At 41.9% G+C, this 18,509-nt stretch overlaps 1 protein-coding gene across 14 annotated transcripts in view; it reads left to right on the top strand.

The window, feature by feature from the left end:
• The first annotated feature begins 529 nt into the window (after positions 1-529).
• Positions 530-18,509, top strand: part of MPDZ (multiple PDZ domain crumbs cell polarity complex component) — a 172,210-nt gene continuing 154,230 nt past the window's right edge. For 13 of the 14 annotated variants that reach the window (XM_070375897.1, XM_070375889.1, XM_070375886.1 and 10 more), the window contains exon 1: positions 530-663. The gene's annotated coding sequence lies outside the window, so the exon portion shown is untranslated. Of the gene's footprint in view, positions 664-13,835; positions 13,861-18,509 lie in introns of those variants that run through there. The other variant, XM_070375885.1, reaches the window with a different exon arrangement.

Genomic DNA, 18,509 nt, shown 5'->3' with positions numbered 1-18,509 from the left:
GAGTGGGTTGCCATTTCTTTCTCCAGGAGATCTTCCCGACCTAGGGATTGAACCCAGGTCTCTCGCATTGTAGGCAGATGCTTTACCGTCTGAGCCACCAGGGAAGTGTAAGAATTTAGTGTAGAAGAATATTCCAAATATTGCATGGGGCAGGCTTGTCCAAATGAACGCTTCTTTTTTTAAAAAAATTTGACATTGGAATTAAACCGGGCTTCACCCCAGCAACCTCGCAGAGCCCACTCCCCACATCCCAGCCGAGCGCCCGCCGAGCTGGTTTAAACCCCGGGCCGGCCGGCTGGGCCGCGCCCCCTGATTGGCCGAGGCGCGCCCGCCGCCCCGCCGGCCGCAGGCGTCACGCAGCCCGGGCGGCCCGAGCCTCGCCGCCGCCAACGCCGCCGCCTCCGCGGCAGCCCCGGTTGGCCCAAGTGCGGCGCGCGCAGGGGGAGGGGGCGACGGAGGCTGAAGCTGGCGTCGGGCCGCTGGTGGCCGGGCGGGATTAAGTTTCTCGGTCGCACGGGAGCGTCTGTGCGCGTTCATCCCGAAGCTCCTCCCCGGGCCGTTACTTCGGGACAGAAGAGAGCAAGCGTGGGCGAGGCGAAGCTCCCCGCGTCCCCACCCTCCGCCCCTTTAGCGTTCCCGCCGGGGGCGGCCGTCGCGAGCCGGGTAAGCCGCGCCGGGGCCCGGGCCGGGAGGCCGGAGCGCGCACCCGCGGCCTGCGCGCACCCCGGCTGGGAAGGTGCGCGGGTGCCGGGGGCTGGGCGCTCAGGGCGGGCGGCGGGAGGGGTGCGCTTGCCCCACCCCGCGCTACCTAGAAGACGCTGCTTTGGCTCTTGAAATAAGGGGAGTCTGGAAGTTTCCTTTGCGACTCGCCGGGTTCCCGAGCGGTTGTCCTGGTTCTTTCAGCCACTTCCCTCCTCTTCTGCTCTTGTTGACTCTAAGAGGCTGAAAAGTTTCATCTTTTCGTTCGCCTGGAAGGGCATAGTAAGGGTGCCAGGGAGAGGAGTCCCGGGCCTGGCACGGGCGCCTGTTGCTGTTCGCTGCACTGGCCGCGCCCCAGGCCGGACGCCCACTCCATCGCTCCGCGAGGGTGGGCAGGGGATGGGGATGCGCCCCTAGACTGGCGATCCTCGCCTCGGCTGCAGCGAGGCACCCAGAACCGGCGGCTCACTGGTACCCGCCCCCACTCTTCACCCCTTCCCCTAGCGCCCGTGCCCTTAACATCTCGTGTCCGCGTTGATGGGCGCATTTTGCTCTCTCCTCCTTCCACTCTGCCCCCCCACCCCCAGCCCGCGCCAGTGGGGCGCCTTTGTCTGCAATTTCGCAGCCTCGGGATGCCGGATGTTTCTAGGGAAGCGCTGCTCTGAATACGCTGTGCGTGTATGTTTGTTTCACCGGTGGTGATGGTGTAAATTCTTGCTTGCGTTCTTACGGAGGCACAAAGGCTAGGCTATTCTTTCCTGTAGATCGCGTGGAAATTCAAGCTGGGACTGCGGAGAGGAGGAGGGGCCGTGCGAAGGCCGAGGGTGGCCGACTCTGCTCAGTGTCCGGGGGCGAGTCGAGGGAGGCGGGACGTCTCCCTCCATCTCCGCGGCTGGGGTTGCTGAGGTCGCTCTGCTAGGGCAGAACCTGGGTATGGGCGCTATGTGCTGTGGGCGGAATGGGAGCGGGTGGCAGCTAGTGTTTCAGAGATACCAGATGAGAGGTCCTTACTTTCCCCGGCCTAGAAGGAAACCTCTCCCAAGTTCTTTTGATGTCGAGAGGGGAATAATCTGAAAAGTGGCCAAACTTGTCATCCGGCTTTGTTGGACAGCTGTGGCGTAAACATCCCTTTTTGTGTTTCTCTGGACATTTCTCATTTAGGTTGCCTTTTAAGAATAAATAATATCTAGTCTGAAAAACTTACAAGGTGATGGCAGTGGGATTTCAGGATTACATGTACATTTGGGTATAGGTGACTAAAGTGAACTTTATGTAAGAATTGCATCATCTAAATTTTCTTAATACTTGCTTTAGCCCTTGGTAGAATTTAGGCAGTTGAATTAAAAAACCCCACAAAACTTGAAGTTCCTTGGCTAGAGTTCTAATGCAATGCCAAGCTCAAGATGAATGCACCTGCACTCTTGCCTGAGGGAGGGGCTGGAAGCTTTGGAGGGTGGTGGAGATAATTTTGTCTGGGGTGCCCAGATTTCCTGCTTGCTAATGGGCTAGTTTACACATGGGCGACATTTATCTAGACTGGGCTGTACTGCACACTCTGCTCCTCACAGTTGACAGGAAAATCCTTAAAAGCAGAGATTTGTAAACTTAAGGGCCATGGGCCAAATCTTTCTGCCGCAGCCTGTTTTTTTCCCCTAAAGTTTAAGAGCTTTGGATGGTTTGTACACTTTTAAATGGTCGAAAAACACAATCAAAAGAATAACATTTCATGACGTGAAAATTACATGAAAATCACATTTCAGTGCCCATAAAGTTTAATTGGAGCACAGCCACATTCATTCCTTTTGTCTGTGATGCATTCTTACTGTTGGTATCTGCTTTCACAGAAGCAGTGACATAGTTGACTGGTTGCATAGTTGAGATAGAGATGGATAGCCTTCAGAGTCTGAAAAGTTTACTGTCTTACTTTACAGAAAAAGTTGCCAATCAAGATCAGGCTTCAGAAGTATCTCTTACATACTCCCTCTTGTGATGAGTGTATTGTTTAATTTCATTGCCTTTTAAGTCCTGTTTCTGGTATCCTAGGAAATGGCAGACTGTTCCCCAGTAGTTGGACAAGTTAATGTGTTGGATTTTCTCATTTCCATGTTTCACTCTCAAAAAGTTTTCTTAACCTTTTGGCATCTTTCTTTTTTAGAATCTAGCCTAAAGTAGGGTTTCTGATGAGCAGAAACTATATATTTAGTTATTTTAAGTTTAATATAGATAGCTATATCTCAGGGTGTTCTGCAGTGAGTTCTGGTGACTTCTAGTTACTCTGCTACCTGAGCAGTTTTGATAACTATATCTTTATTTATGTAGAGAGAAGCAGAGGTTGGGGGGTGTCATAAATTCCTTTCCACAAGTGAGTTGTCACTTACACAAAGGTATTTTAGGGGGCTCCTTGACTCATCATCGCTCGTCTTGCCTACCTTATTTGTAAAACAAACAAAAAATCGATGAAGTTTATCTCAACGTATTACTACTAGATTGCTCACATGTGATACCTTCCCTCCCGTTTCCTTGGCTCTTTTCAGTATTTCTTTTCCCTTCACTTGTTTCTGGTTTCCTTTCTTCCTTTAACACACTTCATTGTATTGCCTGAGCGCAGTGGTGGTTGTTGCTGGGGAAGGGAGAGGTGGAAGTCAGGTTTTGTTGTGTTCCAAATTTCTGGCATGTAGGCAGTGCCCTGTGTGGTCCCTGCAGTCCTCTTTGTGTGTTAGGTAACTTTTGAATGCATAAATACGGTGTCAGAGTAGAGGCTGTCCCCAGAGTTGACTACATGTCTGCAAGGCTTGGTGCTCTGAGATATTTATGGAAGGCCTTGAAATGTAATTTGGAGAAGACAATGGCACCCCACTCCAGCACTCTTGCCTGGAAAATCCCATGGACGGAGGAGCCTGGAAGGTTGCAGTCCATGGGGTCGCTGAGGGTCGGACACGACTGAGCGACTTCACTTCACTCACTTTGAAATGTAATTTCACATTGATTCAGGTCTTCAGCTGCTGTGGTGGAGGGGCTCTGCTTTCCAAAGAAATGCACCCATTGTCTAGGGTTTAGATTAAGGGATTTGAAGCTGGAGAGTAGCAATGAATTGCCTGGAAGATACTGTCCTGCGTTAAGAGCAGATGATTTTCTCCAGATTACATCTGAAATCTGATGTCATAGACTTGATTCAGGTTGAGTTGCTCCATTTTGTATATTTACAATATGCACAAAGCCCTCTGTGCTTTTCACAAAAGATCTTTGGGCAGAGATAACATATTGGATTGGAAATGTCCCTATATGTTATTAGAGCAAGATACACATCTATCAGCCAAAGATTCTGTAATTGAGTGAAGAAGTAAACACCTTCCTGTACAATTCAGGACAGCTTGATGGTGCATGTGAATGATGATATAGCACCAGTTGTATTTTCTAAACAGTCACATGTGCTCTTAAAACACATTTGGCCTAAAGTAGCAGTTCATTTGATATTGTTATTAATACATTGTTACATAACATTATCAACCCCATCTTTATAACAAGAATGGAATTATTTTGTCTTGTAAATTAGTTTCCTGCATAAAAGAGCATCAGTATAAATACAATTGGAAATGACATGTAGTATGGTGAAGTTGATATACTGTGCTTAAATAATTATAGTGGATTCCACATGGGTGGGGCTTCCCTAGTGGCCCAGACAGTAAAGAGAATGCCTGCAGTGCAGGAGACCGGGGTTCGATCCCTGGGTCTGGAAGATCCCCTGGAAAAGGAAATGGCCACCCACTGTAGATTCCTTGCCTGGAAAATTCCATGGATGAGGAGCCTGGTAGTCCATGGAGTCACAAAGAGTGGGACACGACTGAGCGACTTCACTTTCATTTTCCACATGGGCAGCTAAGAATAAGGAGATGAACTGTTTCTAGATAGAGAAAACTGATATCCTTGCTTTCCTGTGAGATACTTCCCAAGAAGGTCTAAGATAGTCATTCATTGAGTAGATAGTAATAGATTAGGAGATATGAGAAACTGAATTAGGCACTGGAGAGAGCACAAAATAAACACAACGTTCCAGAAGATTACTGTCACATTCTGAAGTACTGGAGGTTAGAACTTCAGCATATAAATTTGGGGGGACCCACAATTCATGATAGATTCTTACAGACACCGTAAGGCTCTCTCAGACTGTAGGTTGTAAACTCGTGAGACCTTGAAACACTGGACTGTTTCGGAGTCAGGGAGGGAAGTCCTGTAGGAGGCTGCTATAGTGGTGTAACTAAGCATTACTGTGGTAATTTGATGTTTGGAAAGAAAGGAAAACTGTTATGTGAGGAAAAGGGTATTTTATCTTTGGTCTGAGGCCACTCATTTTGTCTCTTCTGATGTTCACTGGGAAATTGGCCTTTTCTTTTTGTAGACAGAATTCGTTTTAAGTGTTTCATAAAAGCATCAGTTTTCTTAAAATATTTTTTCTCTCACAAAATGAGTAAAACATTAAATTTGGCAAAGATGAACTATTAGCATTGTCAGCATCTCGTGATGCTTTTGGAGTGTGATTAAAACAGTATAATTTGTTATTTAGATTATATTGGCCTGACAATTGTGTGTATATCCTGTGCACATTTTTGTGGGCAAATATTTGGCATAGTCTTTTTCCCCCAGAAATTTATTCTCCATTTTGAAAAAATATAATTTAAAAAGTAATTTATATCCTATATCATAAAATAAAAAAACTTTTTTGAAGTGATGAAATTATATTTGTTAGAGAAATGTTAAAGCAGTTCTTGGAGAGCTGAGTTTTTTTTTTAAAAAAGGTAAAACAATACTTAAATTCCTGCTTTTTTTCTTCTTGACTGTGGTGGTTAAATTTGTTTGGTCTAGGGAATTGTTATCTATATCTTCCTTTTAGTTTTATTTACATCTGCAAAATCAGCATTCATTATTATGCTGTTGTAAACCAGTCTACCTCCATATCTGAGGTGCTATAAATAAATAAATGCAGGAGGGGAAAGTGAAAAGTAAAACACTTATGAGAAAGGAAATAAAACAGAAACATCAGTTACTAGACAACAAAAAAACAAAACAAAAACTTAAGGAAAAACCTATTTCGCTTGTGCTGATGATTTAATGTTGACAGTAAGAATACATTTAGGAATGCTTTCCATTTACTTTATTACTTATGTTTTAAAACATAAGATAGTTTTTTCTTTTAGTGACTTACTTTGATGATTAAGAAAGCACATTGAAAAATATGGATGACATAGACAGGTGCAAAGAAACTGAAAACTTAGCTATAGTTCTCTCACCTAGGTGCTGCTGCTGCTGCTGCTAAGTGGCTTCAGTCGTGTCCGACTCTGTGTGACCCCATAGACGGCAGCCCACCAGGCTCCCTATCCCTGGGATTCTCCAGGCAAGAGTACTGGAGTGGGGTGCCATTGCCTTCTCCACACCTAGGTGCTATCCCTCCCTAAAGAAAACAAGTATTTTGTGAAATGAGGACGCCCAGCTTGTTTTGATATACAAATGAACAAGTACAACTGTTGATCAGTAGTTTTCACTAATTGTCATTCTTCTCAGTGAGGATAATTTGAGATTATTAAACATCCATACATTTGAATTGACATTAACAGCATCCGTTAGAAGCAGTGTCTCTTGACTCTTTAAAGAGGTATAATATGGCTGAGCATCATGTGGTACACAGGATGCCAGTGGAGAAGGCGTGTTTAAATCTTGATCTGGGCTTAAAAGTAAATGTTTTTATAGACCTATATAGTTAATTTTGGATTAACTTTACAATATGTAATTAGGTGGGCCCTAGTATGCCTTCGGAGAAGGCAATGGCACCCCACTCCAGTACTCTTGCCTGGAAAATCCCATGGACAGAGGAGCCTGGTAGGCTGCAGTCCATGGGGTGGCTAAAAGTCGGACATGACTGAGAGACTTCACTTTCACTTTTCACTTTCATGCATTGGAGAAGGAAATGGCAGCCCACTCCAGTGTTCTTGCCTGGAGAATCCCAGGGATGGTGGAGCCTGGTGGGCTGCCATCTATGGGGTTGCACAGAGTCGGACATGACTGAAGCAACTTAGCAGCAGTAGCAGCAGTAGTATGCCTTGCTTCAGGGACCTAGCTGAAAAAAATGATAATGGGAATCTGTTATCCATTGCTTATAAGACATCACTAAACTGACAAAACTGTGACAATAGAACCATAAATACTAAAGATTATTCTACAGTTGAAAAGGTCCTCTCTGATCTATACAAGGAATGGCTAGCTTCTCTTGTATGTTGCTAGTTCTCCTCTTCACCAACAGGTCCAGTTTGTCTGAGGCTTTACTGGATAATGTTGAAAAGGTTTAAGTCAAGTATCCCGTCTTTCTCCCCCCATCCACCCCAGGCTTTTGAAGGTAATTTGTTTTAGTAAGTCAAACATGAAGTCTGCCTCTGGGCAACATTTATTTCCTACTTTAGCACTGGAGGAGCCTCATCTATAGGAGTCAGTGAAGTTTTGACTGACATTGACCCCCTGCTTGGCTACTTCATTCATGATTTATCTGGGAGTGGTGAATGTATTCATGCCATTCCCTTTTAGAAAAAGTGCAGTGCTGGAATGCCTCTTTATACTGATTAAATCTGCAGAATATACATATATTTATGTGTATTTATCTCTCTTATCAATTAGTTCAGTTGCTCAGTCCTGTCTGACTCTTTGTGACCCCATGGACTGCGGCAAGCCAGGCTTCCCTGTCCATTACCAACTCCTGGAGCCTACTCAAATTCATGTCCATTGCGTCAGTGATACCATTCAACCATCTCATCCTCCGTTGTCCCCTTTTCCTCCTGCCTTCAGTCATTTCCAGCATCAGGGTCTTTTATTTATTTATTTATTTTTTTCATTTCATACATGATATTTTACATGTTTCAATGCCATTCTCCCAAATCTTCCCACCCTCACCCTCTCCCACAGAGTCCATAAGACTGTTCTATACATCAGTGTCTCTTTTACTGTCTCGTACACAGGGTTATTGTTACCATCATATATATGGAATTTAGAAAGATGGTAACATCAGGGTCTTTTACAGTGGTGGCCAAAGTATTGGAGCTTCAGCTTCAACGTCAGTCCTTCAAATGAATATTCAGGACTAATTTCCTTTAGGATGGACTGGTTGGATCTCCTTGCAGTTCAAGGGACTCTCAAGAGTATTCTCCAACACCACAGTTCAAAAGCATCAATTCTTCATCAGTCAGCTTTCTTTATAGTCCAACTCTCACATCCATACATGACTACTGGAAAAACCATAGCTTTGACTAGATGGACCTTTGTTGGCAGAGTAATGTCTCTGATTTTTAATATGCAGTTTAGGTTCATCATAGCTTTTCTTCCAAGGAGCAAGCGTCTTTTAATTTCATGGCTGTAGTCACCATCTGCAGTAGTTTTAGAGCCCATAAAAATAATCTCTCTCATTGTTTCTATTGTTTCCCCATCTATTTGGCCTAAAGTGATTGGACCGGATGCCATGATCTTAGTTTTCTGAATGTTGAGCTTTAAGCCAACTTTTTCACTGTTCTCTTTCACTTTCATCAAGAGACTCATTAGTTCTTCTTTGCTTTCTGCCATAAGGGTGGTGTCATCTGCATATCTGAGGTATTGATATTTCTCCCGGCAATCTCAATTCCAGCTTGTGCTTCATCCAACCCAGCATTTTGCATGAATACTGTGAATAGAAGTTAAATAAGCAGGGTGACAATACACAGCCTTGACGTACTCCTTTCTGATTTGGAACCAGTCTGTTGTTCCATGTCCAGTTCTAACTGTTACTTCTTGAACTGCATACGGTTTCTCAGGAGGCAGGTCAGGTGGTCTGGTATTCCCATCTCTTTAAGAATTTCCCACAGTTTGTTGTGATCCACACAGTCAAAGGCTTTAGCGTAGCAATAAAGGAAAAGTAGATGTTTTTCTGGAACTCTGTTGCTTTTTTGATGATCCAGCGGATGTTGGCAATTTGATCTCTGGTTCCTCTGCCTTTTCTAAATCCAGCTTGAACATCTGGAAGTTCATGGTTCATGTACTGTTGAAGCCTGGCTTGGATAATTTTGAGCATTGCTTTGCTAGCATGTGAGATGAGTGCAATTGTGTGGTAGTTTGAACAGTCTTTGGCATTGCCTTTCTTTGGGATTGGAATGAAAATTGACCTTTCCCAGTCCTGTAGCCACTGCTGAGTTTGCCAGATTTGCAGGCATATTGAGTGCAGCACTTTCACAGCGTCATCTTTTAGAATGTGAAATAGCTCAACTGGAATTCCATCATCTCCGCTAACTTTGTTCGTAGTGATGCTTCCTAAGGCCCACTTGACTTTGCATTCCAGGATGTGTGGCTCTAGGTGAGTGATCACACCATCATGATTGTCTGGGCCATGAACTTCTTTTTTGTATGGTTCTTCTGTGTATTCTTGCCACCTCTTCTTAATATCTTCTGCTTCTGTTTGTTTTATACCATTTCTGTCCTTTTTTGTGCTCATCTTTGCATGAAATGTTCCCTTGGTATCTCTGATTTTCTTGAAGAGATCTCTAGTCTTTTCCATTCTGTTGTTTTCCTCTATTTCTTTGCACTGATCATTGAGGAAGTCTTTCTTATCTCTCCTTGCTATTCTTTGGAACTCTGCATTCAAATGCGTGTATCTTTCCTTTTCTCCTTTGCCTTTAGCTTCTTTTCTTTTCTCAGCTGTTTGTTTATAGCCATAGCCATATATCTATCAATATCTTTGTCTGTGTAAACAGTCCCCCTTGGCCTGAATTTTTCTCCCTAGGCTGCTCTGTTAAATTCAATGAATATCTGTTGGGTACTAAACTCAGGATGTTTAGGCTCTCCCGTTTTCTCAAGGAGTGAGGAGGGCTTGTTTAAGTATTTTACTGAGGTATTAATATAATCAAAATTCACATATGATAAACTTCATGTATTGAAATTGTATAGCTTGTTGGGTTTTGGCCCTTGTGAAACATCCTGGCAGTCAAGACCGAGCATGTCTATCCCTGGCAGATTTTTTTTCATGCCCCTTGGTAATCCTTTCCTGCCTTGCCTACTTCCCCATCTCCAAGTAACCACTGATCTGCTTTCTGTCACTATAGATTAGTTTGCATTCTCTAGAGCTTTAAATAGATGGAGTCATACAGTGTGTTCTTTGTGTCTGACTGTTTTGACTCTATTTTGGGTTCATCCGTGTTGCCTTTACTTGTGTTTTTTTACTGTTTATTGCTGAGTATTAATTCATTGTATGAATATACCATTCAGAGTTTTTTTTTTTTTTTAATAATTCAGGATTTTCTTATACTTCGTTGTCTTGTAGTGTGCTTGTTTGGTTTCAACTGTGTTGAGTCAGACTTTTGTATTTGATAGTTTTACTCTATCTTCTTAAATTCCTGTCCCTTTTTGATCAACATAAAATTTGAATACCCTTATTTAATGTTAGTTGAAGTTTCAAAATATGTAAGTTATGTTTTGTTTAAAAAAAAAGCCTAGTAAATTGTAAAATAAGGAGGTTTAAATTTTTCTAATTTTTGAAGATGTCCGCTAATTAAAAAAAAAAGTTGCATGAGTATTGAGGCTTTCCACAAGCTTTTGTATATGACATTATGAAGTCACTCTTAGTATTGAGCCCCGAGCTTTATTCCAGAGTACTTGCCTAGTTCTCCTGACCTTTGTACATATTTTTGGTAGCTCTTACAATTTTTGAAAGTTTTATTGGTTACTTCTTTTGACAACTTTATGTAACAATCATATAGTGAATTGGATAACAAAGGAGTAATTTGGTGCCTGAATTATCCAAATAATTGCCCCCCGGTTTATGTTACACCTAAGATCATTGGACACACCAGGAATTGGAGAAGGGATAGTCATTATTTTATGAAAACATGTTATTCTTACTGGGGTCATTCAGATTTCTCAGGCCATTTTTAACATGTATATGTTTGTTGCTACTTTCTCATCACTTGATTGAAATTTTGTGTAACAACAAAAACTACAAACCCCAGAACACCACCATTAAAGCAGGTGCACTCTCTGGATTATTACAAAAGTAAAAGTTGGTTTATAATCTTACTTTTAACAGCCCTTTGAGTGCCATAGTAAAATACAGTTAATGTATGTGATTAAATAGTAGATGGGTTAATTAAGAAGCAAATAGTCATGTTTATTGAAAGAGTAAGATCTTTTAAATTGTTTTTAGAGAGAAAATACCAGGTTGTTAGGATGGCCTTAGTGAGTCCTATGGAATTACATAAGGTAACTAAATAGTGTAGCCTGTTATAATTATTTCTGAATTAGTAATGAGGGGATTGAATTGGTCCACACTTACTTATCTTATATGGCTAAGGTTTGTGTTTGAGTAGGTTCATATTACTTTTGACTTCTTTGTATAATTTTCCCTTAGCTGAGCCACTTGGAATCTGGCCAGCATGATGGAAATTATCAACTGATTTTCCTCAGTGTGTCTTCAGCAGTGTAGACTACCACTGCCTAAGGAGCGTATCAGCTGGTTTAGAGAGTGGCATCTCTTTGCTGTCAGAGGGATACTGCATTCTCTCTAGAAAGCTTTTAGTACAGGTTATGAAAAACATTGGTTTCAGTTACTATGGACAGACTTTATTTTTGAGTGTTTGCCTGTTCAGTTAATGGACAATCTAGAGGTGAATTTGTTTTGGTTTAGTATGGAGGTCAGAGAAGGCACTGGCCCTCCACTCCAGTGTTCTTGCCTGGAAAATCTCATGGACGGAAGAGTCTAGTAGGCTGTGGTCCATGGGGTCACTAAGAGTTGGACACGACTGAGCAACTTCACTTTGACTTTTCACTTTCATGCATTGGAGAAGGAAATGGCAACCCACTCCAGTGTTCTTGCCTGGAGAATCCCAGGGACGGGGCAGCCTAGTGGCTGCCGTCTATGGAGTCACACAGAGTTGGACACGGCTGAAACGACTTAGCAGCAGCAGCAGCATGGAGGTAAATAAGAGAGCCTGATCACTGATTTTTTAGATTTTTTTTTTCCCCATGTTTTGCGTGCGTGTGTGCTCAGTTGTGTCCAACACTTTGCGACCCTGTAGACTGTAGCCCACCAGGCTCCTCTGTCTGTAGGATTTCCCAGGCAAGAGTACTAGAGTGGGTTGCCATTTCCTACTCCACGGGATTTTCCCTCAGGGATTGAACCTGTGTCTCTTGTGTTTCTTGCTTTGGTAGGCAAATTCTTTACCACTGAGCTCCCTGGAAAGCCCAGATTTTCCATGTATGTAGATATTATTTCATCTTGGATCTGGCTGGAATATTTTGATTCCACTAGGATTTTGAATTTTTCTTACAAATAATTGCTTGATGTCTAAGATATTTTGATTTTCTGTATTTAATTTGACTTGATTAAGGTTATTTTCCATAAGTCAGGGACTTGCCTTGTGTCTCAGCTGGTAGAGAATCTGCCTGCAATGCCAGAGGCCTGGGTTCGGTCCCTGGGTTGGGAAGATCCCCTGGAGAAGGGAACAGCTACCTACTCCGGTATTCTGGCCTGGAGAATTCCATAGACTGTATAGTCTATGGGGTTGCAAAGAGTTGGACTTAACTGAGCGCCTTTCACTTTCCATAAGTCATTTGTTATCACATTGGTATAGGAACCAAAGTGATGTCAAATGTGATGTCAATGATGATCCTTATTTAGGGTCAGCTAAATAAACAGTAACTTGGCCTAGAGTGTTGGCCCTGGTGGGAGTTTTTAAGTACCTGTTGAGAGTGATAAAGCATGAAGAGCCCTTACTTCTAATGGATTTTTACTCCTAAAGTAATTCTTATGTTCTATTTTTAAATGTCTGTGTTTCCCAGAGTTCCAGTCTGTTCTCTCCTTAATCTCTATTTTCTCCCTGATTAATCTTCTTTATCTTCAGCAACATCTTTAGGCCAAGGATTCCCTGATTTATACTTTCAAATTTTTTTCTCCTTAGATTCACTTATGTAATTGATTCATTCTTTCAGCAAATATTTATTGAGTGCCCACTTTGGGCCAGCCACTGTTTCTGGGGCTGGTGATATAGTCCAGTGAGAAAAAGAAATCAACAACATTTAAAAATACAAATAAAAGTTCCTACCCTCATGGAGCCTAAATTCTATTATTTCCTGTTTTCTAGACATTTCAAGCTCAATATGCCCAAAAGGAATGCATTTCTACCCCCTTTCTCTAAGTGACATTTCTTTTTCTGCTCTTTAAGCTAATGATGCTCTGGTAATTTTAGTTTCCCAGATTAGAAATGCTAAGAGTTGACCTCTGCTGCTGTCATTCAAACATTACACCTGTCCCACACACACAACTAGTGGTCATTGGTCCTTGTAATACTCTCTAATGTGTGTGTCTGTATCACTTCTCTTGTTTCTTGTCATTAATCTTGCTCACATTTCTGCATTCCCGCCCCCCTCCACCCCCCACCCTACCCCAGGTCTGGGCTGTTTTTAACAACCTAACGTCTGTTTGTTCTATTATTAGTTCTTTTCTATTTTTTAAAACGTATTTATTTATTTCTTTTGCTGTGCCAGGTCACAATTTGGTTGAGAATTGTGGGATTTTTTCTTAGTTATGCCGTAAGGAATCTTCAGTTGAGGCTCATGAACCCTCAGTTTGCAGGATGGAACCTGGGCCCCTTATGTTGGAAGCGCTGAGACTTAACCACTGGACCTCCAGGGAAATCCCTAGTTCTTTTCTATTTTTGATGAACTATGTAGCCTATTGCCAGATTTTTTTTCCCCCAGAAAACAAATTTTAGTAACTCCCCCTCTTCCCTGCCACCCCTGCCCCATGTATCTAAAATTCACTGCTCTCCCCCTGTAGGGCAAAGTCCCACGAAGGCCATGAAAACATGGCTTTCCTCTCCTGTCTAGCGTGGCAGCCTTGTGCTACAGAGCCACTGTCATTAAATTATGTGGCTTTGTTGTCTTAGCAGGTGTCTTTCCATTTATAAGAGATGCCATTCCCTCTCCTGGCTGTCCCTCATATCCCAAGTTGCAGGTCTTTCAGGACGATTCACATGTCACGTTCTCAGTTTTTTTTTCTGACTCATTCTGATAGCATTGGTTCCTTTTACTCTCCCAAAATTTAGCACATCTTGTTGCAGTGTAATTATGTACTGTTTTCTACAAAATTGAGAGCTTGGAAGCAAGGTACCTGTCTTTATTTTTCTTTGCCATATGGTTTAGTGATAGAGGCAGATAGTACAGTTTGTTTTTTTTGAGGGGGGGCTTAAAGTTTATAGAATTTAGGATGGCTTTCTTAAAAAAAACAAAAACACAATTATGAATGCAAAATTAGATGTGAAAGTGTGTATTTATTTGTATGAGAATGGAAGTATCTGGTGCAAGTATCTGCCTGCTGAATCTACCTGTGCCTTATGCTTTGGGAAATGTAAGTGCTTATTTAAAACTTGCTAAAATAGTGCTGTGTATATATAATTTTTTATCGTTATTGATTTTCTGAAGTTAGGGATAGGAAACAACAGCATCAGTCAGCCATTCTGATACCAATACCGTTGATATTAATAATAATGCCTAATGCTTCTGCTAAGTCGCTTCAGTCGTGTCCGACTCTGTGCGACCCCATAGATGGCAGCCCACCAGGCTCCCCCGTCCCTGGGATTCTCCAGGCAAGAACACTGGAGTGGGTTGCCATTTCCTTCTCCAATGCATGAAAGTGAAAAGTGAAAGTGAAGTTGCTCAGTCAGGTCCGACTCTTATCGACCCCATGGACTGCAGCCTACCAGGCTCCTCTGTCCATGGGATTTTCCAGGCAAGAGTATTGGAGTGGGGTGCCATTGCTTCTATAACTTCCCATTTTCTAAACTTTTTCACATACTTTATCTCAGGAGATTCTGATAACTGACTCAAAAGATAGTGACTCAAATGTAATGAGTTTTACTGTGTTTGGATACAGGAAGATTGAGTTGCAGTTCTTCCTTTGAGATCAGATTTTACATTGGCAGGGAGATGATTCAGTTCTTCTGGGCATCTGTGACCTTAGTCAGCACGCCCTCCACCTCCTGTTAGCCTGGCCAGTGCTAAGGACTTTTCTCAGGGCTTTCTAACTTGCTTTGCTGTCCTTCAGCTTTCTATTTCTTCCCCCTTTCAGTTTCTTCACCTCAATATTTCTTCTTCCTTTCTTCCTGTTCGTTTATCTCTGTCTTGTCAGACACCCCATCTATTCCCTCTCCGTCTGTCTCCTCTGGGTGGTAACTTAACACTTTTTAAAGTGTCAGTTATTTGACTAAGCTGAATTTTGGACTACACTTTCTTTGGGTTCATTTCTACTTCTTTGAAGTATTTTAGAGCGAGTGATTTGTGGGATCTTCAGTAGTACAAAAAGTACGTGTATTTTTCAGCAATGGGAAAGCTGTCCTAAAGCTAAATGCTTTATTTACTACATAGATAAGACATAGTGTAACTTACAAGACCAAGGTCAGAAATGATCAAATTTTCACTCCTGTTAAAGAGTTACGTTCAAATTGGAAACAGCAGACACTCAGTTCAGTTAAGTCTCTCAGTCCTGTCTGACTCTGCGACCCCATGGACTGTAGCACGTCAGGCTTCCCTGTCCATCACCAACTCCCGGAGTTTACCCAAGCTCATGTCCATTGAGTTGGTGCAGACACTAGAAGACGAAATAATGATAGCAGCGGCTTTTGTATGCCTGTTTCTTCTAGGCATTTTGCATATGTTACTGTTAATGCTTACTTTACAACAGCAGCTCCAAGAAGTTAACTTGCCCAGAATCTCAACTAGTGAAATGGTAAGAATGTTTTTTCAAGAGAGCCTTATAGTAGCAGTTTGGGACCTCTGAAAGCATGGCTGTTTGAGGCTACTTATCTGAAGGTAAGTAGCTATTTTCTTTCCTGTAGTAGTATTATTAGAGCACAGAGCTATGATTTGGTGGAAAGCACTTGACTTTCATGTCAGTCAAACTCAGATTGGCTTTTAATGTTAGCTCTGTTGCTTACATACTTCATGAGTATAGGAGAAAATACTTCAATCTTTCAGCCTCAGTTTTCTTACTTGAAAGTGGGTATATCTAATATTCAGCTATTGGTAGGTTTAAACATATGCATGTTTGTGAAGCACATATGCTGTGTTTAAGAAGATAGGGATATATGACAGCTATTTCATGAATGGTTTCATTTCAAAGAGTAACAATAAATGCCAGTTCATTGTCTAAAAAACTCACTTATGGAAGAGTTATTATACTAGATGCAACAGAAACCAATTCTTATATACAGTTTTATTATCAGTTGTTATTGAAGAGCATATTTTAACAGTCTTAAATGACAAATTATTGGCTTAGTTGTGGATTACAACACACCTGCATTTTAAATATTCCAGTGGTGAATATATATTAGGAAACCTTTGGCTCTTTAAGAGAATATTTGGTGGTTAATTTGTACCTGAGCAATAAAGTTGCTTTAAAAAAAAAAAATCCACAAAATGACATGGAAAATGAAACAGTTCATTGTTTAGGGAATTTAATAGACACCCAATCTAACGGAGTAAGATTTTTAAGCTTATTATTTCTCCATTTTTCTTCTGCCCCCGTATCCTCTTGTAGATGAATTAAGACTACCTTTGGTTGAAACTTTCAGATAGTTATTGATGTTTTATTATGTAAACTTTACAGTGCCCCTGCATAATAATGGCTGTAGAAATAGGATTGCTTAATAAAAGGTCTGAGTTATGTAATCTTGGGAAAGTTAGTAATCTCTTTGACCTTTTACTCCTTATCAACAAAATAAGGTGTTAACAAGTTGTTTTGGTAAAAGGTCACAAACTTTTCTGATGTCTTTAAATAAGATATTTGAAATTATTAAGCATTAATAATTGCAAAAATGCATTAGTTTCTTCTGCCAGCTAAACTTAAGGGTTCTAAATGCTCCATGACAAATATGGCAAAGAATGGACTCAGAGCAAGAGAGCATGATCTTTCGTGAGCCCTTCTCAGCACATGCCTGGTACTTTTCAGCACATGCCTGGTATTTCTCAGCATAGCAAAGGGTTGTAACTGAGTCAACATGGGTGCAGACCTCTAGTCACCACAAGCATAGTCTAGGAAAGAAAAACAGCTACGTTAAGTCACATTTCAGTATGCCGTTTTCTTCCCAGAGGGTTTCCTGTTAGAAATTTGAGGCTGCCCTTTTCTGATTAAAGTTTGTAAACGTTGTCTGTGTTTCCATCCAGATTCAGCAAAGGGAAATCATGAAAGCCACAGACGGAATTTAGGAAGCACTGATTGATGGGGAAAAATAAAAATATCTAACTACGTTTAGTACTTACAGCTAAATGATAGCTAAGTGGCGATATTATAGACAACGCTTCATAATTTTTGTAGAAAAGATTCCAGAACAGGAAAAACTGTTTGGGAATGGTGGATGTAGAGTTATTTTTTAAATTATGGGGCAAAGCCCTTGGATGACCTTTGATGAATAGCATGAACTAGTTGGATGGGGAGGTAAGTTGAAGCAGTATGGTTGTGATATTCTGACCTTCCATCTCCTAGTTCCACAGTGTATCTGTGTTGAAAAGTCTGTCTCTCTTTACTGTTCTTTAGGGCTTTTCCCTAAGGAATCATTGAGTCACAACTGACGAAGCCATCAATTGTTTTGTTATATGCCAGTATTGTTACTGAGATCTCACAAACTCATCTCTGAGAGGGCAGCCAGGAACGACAGAGCTTCGTCTATCACCTCCTCTTGCAGTTGGTCAGTCTTAACACAGAACTGACTGGCAGCTGCCGGGCCGTGTTACAGGGTCCTGTGGGGACGCTTTGTGTATTCGTGCTTTTTCTAAGCACCAGGGACACCATTGGCCCTGCCCACTGGAGAACTGCTTCGTTCCAGGCAGGCAAAGGGCAGGAGGCAGGCGCCTGCAGTACTTTCTTTGGTGGATTTTGCCAGCTAGAGGAATGACACCTGAGGATCCTGTGGCAGAGTTAATCCCCCTGTCCATTTTTGGTTTCCCTCAGTTCAGTTATACGGCTGGAGTGAGTGCTGTGTGAACAGCTGGCTGCCTCTGGAGTCTGATGTGGACCCAGTGTTGTTTGCCTGCAGGGGCAGCCCTTGGAGGGATTCCCCTGCCTGGTTCTGTCCAAGAAGTGCGCCCAGCCTGTTGCTGCTTGGCTCTCAACACTGACAGTGTGGTGGCAAACAGGAGCAAACTGCCCACCAACCTCAATTCCTGCGTTTAGCTAGGGGATGAGAGCACAGAAGAGGCTAAATCTTTATTCTCAGAAGCATCTAAATCTTTTTACGGAGTCACCATATTTGGTGTGAGTTGATTTGGGCAGAGGGTCCCTTTCCTGTAGGGGTGATTGTTTTAAGAGAGAACAAAATGGATGGAAAATACATAAAAATGGTTGCCCAAGAGAAGGGATTGGAATCTCCAATTCTCTAGCAGTGTGTATGTGTGTGTCTCCTTGGTTGTTCTTTAAAAAAAAATAGATGGATGATGGAGGAGGAAGGAAATGAATATAGTACAACGGACTATAAACTTAATTGGTTTGTAGTATATTTAAAAAAAGTCCGGCCTTTCAAAAAGTCAATTGAGTAATAAAGCAGCCTGGGGTTCTAATCCCAGACACACTGCTGATTCTTATTGTTTAAATTGTTATAGTTATTTTTTAAATTATAGTTCACCAGACCTTCACAAACTTGCATTTGTCTGTGCCCTATGTGTTTTTTAAGGCTGCTTTCAATCATAAAATTGACTTCATCTTTGAGTGTGAGCAATAAATAAGGAGCTTGACTCAAAATCATCACAAAATATAATTTATGTGT

This window comes from Bos mutus, chromosome 8 (assembly GCF_027580195.1).
Source record: "Bos mutus isolate GX-2022 chromosome 8, NWIPB_WYAK_1.1, whole genome shotgun sequence".
In the NCBI taxonomy this organism is placed as follows: Eukaryota; Metazoa; Chordata; class Mammalia; order Artiodactyla; family Bovidae; genus Bos; species Bos mutus.
Note: the sequence above shows the minus strand (reverse complement) of the source record. Positions and strands in the feature narration are given on the sequence as shown.